At 40.0% G+C, this 3,154-nt stretch overlaps 1 pseudogene; it reads left to right on the top strand.

Annotated features, from left to right (window-relative positions):
• Positions 1–2,530: 2,530 nt before the first annotated feature.
• LOC102262293 overlaps positions 2,531–3,154 on the top strand; it is a 3,076-nt pseudogene continuing 2,452 nt past the window's right edge.

Below are 3,154 nucleotides of genomic sequence, written 5' to 3'. Positions count from 1 at the left end.
GTCCCAGTGGGAGGAGGCCCAGTGGGGTTGGCCCTGTGGGTAGGGTTGGCCCAGCAGTTAGGTTTGGGCTGGCCAAAATGGAGGGAAAACTTGGGGCTGAAGAAAACTTTGCAGACCTTAAGAGAGAACAGCCAAGTCCTATCTGAAGAAGAGGGCTGAGATTCCAGCCAGCAGAGCCCATCCAACTCAGTCAGGGTGAGAGAGTGGGAGGGAAATTTCAGAAGCTGAGGTGTGCTGCGGAAGGGGTGCCAGTGGCAATGGAGAGCAGCAAGCAGGGGCAAGTGAAGGTGGGATAGGTTGGAGTGGCAATGGGGAAAACTGCATAAGGGCCTGAACAAAGAGCCATGCTCATGTTTGCATGAATGGTACTTTTAATAGGCCCATTAACAGAATAATATTGAATTTAAACTGTTTTTGAAAAATAATTTAAAAATTATAAAAGGCCCTTTATTCTATATCTTGTTTTTGGTGGTAGTTGCACAGGTGTATATAATTTAAAACTCATAATTTTGAACTAACATCTAAGATCATACATTGTATTGTATGTTAATTATACTTTGATTTTTAAAAATCCCATTAGAAGTGGACACAGTGGGAAATGTCTGTAGCGGGAAATATACATACCCCTAGAGCTTCCTTTGAACGCAAGGTTGATAAATCTTCATGAAGCCTCCTTTATACTTGTAAAAATGAGGTGATGAGAGACTGCATGCCAAAAATCTGGACTGAAATAAAGAGGAGAGTTTAATTTCAAAGCTCACTTGGACCTTGGTGTATATGAAAGTGTCCCAGAGGTAGTAGATGCTGCTTTTTGGCCAGACTGTAGTAGGTCTAATTTCTTTTGTACCAGTTGGCTTCTGGGCAGTGTGAGAAGCCAGGAGGAGAAACTGAAATTAGTCTGGACAATAATTTTTTAAAAACCACACATTTTTATTGATTTCAGAGAGGGAGGGAGAGAGAGAAACATCAATGATGAGAGAGAATCATTGATTGGCTGCCTCCTGCATACCCCACCCTGGGGATCGAGCCTGCAACCTGGGCATATGCCCTGACCAGAAATTGAACGTGACCTCCTGGTTCATAGGTCAATGCTCAACCACTGAGCAACACCAGCTGGGCGAGTCTGGACAATAATTTAAAGTACTATCTCCCTTGTGAACAAGAGAAGCTGAGAACTCTATGTTTAATGAAAAAAAAAATTACATTCCTTAGTATGGATATAGGCTGTACCTTCTAGTAACAATGATAGGGTACAAGAACCATGTACAAAATCAATAGCTTCCCTGTCTACCAGCAATGACCAATTTAAAACTATATTGGAGAAGAAAACATCCATTCACAATTGCAGCAAAATTTTACAATACCTCATAATAAATCTATGATGGTTTGCTTACTGAAGGATATAAGAGAAAACTTAAATAAATGGAAAGATAAACATTTTCCTTTAAAGAAATTCAATATTTTAAGAAATTCCTATTAGAGAATTCAATATTGTAAATTCAGTATTATAAATATATCAATTTTCCTCAACTTTATCTAGAAATCAAATGCTATGCCAGGCAATATCATAGTAAGAATACCAGTATGTAAAAATATAAAAAATTGACTCTGATATATGAAAAATTTCAAACACACAAAAAAGTAGCACAATGAAAAAACAAGAAACCATTACCTGGATTAAATAATTCTTAATACTTTGCCATAGTTGCCTCATAGATAGATAGAATGAGATATAGAGTATATATTTACTGAACCATTTGAAAGTGTTACACTCTAACACTTTATCAATAAATTCTTTAGTATGTATTTTCCTAGATGTATTAGTCAGCTTGGGCTGCTATAACAAAATGGGTGGTTTAAACAAGGTATTTATTTCTCACAGTTCTGAAGGCTGGGAAGTCCAAGATCAAGGTGCTGGGTGATTTGATTCCTGATGAGGACTCTTTTCCTGACTTGTAGACAGCTGCCTTCAAACTGTGTCCTCACATGGCAGAGAGAGAGCTACCTCTGTCTTCCTCTTCTTATAAAGGAGCTATTCACAGCATGAGGGCTGCATCCTCATTGCCTCATCTAAACCTAATTACCTCCCAAAGGCCCCACCCAAACACCATCACAATTGGTGGGTTAGGGCTTGAACATATGAATGTGGGGGGAAGACAGTTCAGTCTACAGCACTAGAATAAGGCTATTCTCCTACATACCCACTTTATTATTATTATCATATTTCCCTAATATCACCTGATGCCCAGTCCATATGTAAATGTCTGCACTTGTCCTAAATATGTTGTTTATAGCTCATTTGTTCAGACCAGAGATTGGCTATTGCATTTGGTTGTTATGCCCCTAATGGCTCTTTTCATTTACCACAGGTCCCCTCATCCACTGGACCCCAGTTTTTCCCATCACAGTTACTCATTGAAGAGACAGAATTTTTAGAAAGCCCCACATTCAGGATTTGTTATATTTGTTTCCTCATTAGTCACTTAACTTATTCCTCTACTTGCTAGATTGCATCTAAACTAAAGTCAGCTCTCAAGACTTTATTAGATTCAGGGTAAACATTTTTGTCTGTAGTATTTTCTTGGTGATGCTGTGTTCATCAGGAGGTACATAATCTTTTGGCTCATTCTTTAGTGAAGCAAAGTTTGATGTCTGGTTTAAGGTGGTGATAACCATATAATAAGAATATGTTTGGCTTTCTCCTCCCGCTGCACAAGATACCAAAAGGAAAGAAAGCTAAGGGGAAGAAGGTAGTGCCGGCCCCTGCAATTGAGAAGAAGCAGGAGGCCAAGAAGGTGGTAAATTCCGTTTGAGGATTTGGCATTGGATAGGACATCCAGCCCCAAAGGGACCTCACTCTCTTTGTCAAAAGGCCCCACTATGTTAGGTTGCAGTGGTCAAGGGCTATCCTATCTAATAAAAGAGAAACATGGTAATTAGCCGTACCTCCGCTACCCTTTCCATTGGCTAATCAGGGCGATATGCAAATTAACTGCCAGCCAAAATGGCAGCCGGTAGCCAGGCAGCTTGAAGCAAACATGAGGCTTGCTTGCTTCAGTGACGGAGGAAGCCAACATTCCCGCCTGCCGCTGCCGGCATCTGAGCTTGCAGTTTGAAACATTGTTACAAATATAGAAGCTAAACAAAACCCCAG

This window comes from Myotis brandtii, unplaced genomic scaffold, assembly GCF_000412655.1.
Source record: "Myotis brandtii unplaced genomic scaffold, ASM41265v1 scaffold419, whole genome shotgun sequence".
Taxonomy (NCBI): Eukaryota; Metazoa; Chordata; class Mammalia; order Chiroptera; family Vespertilionidae; genus Myotis; species Myotis brandtii.
The sequence above is the reverse complement of the archived record's forward strand: the minus strand, read 5'-3'. Positions and strand labels throughout refer to the sequence as shown.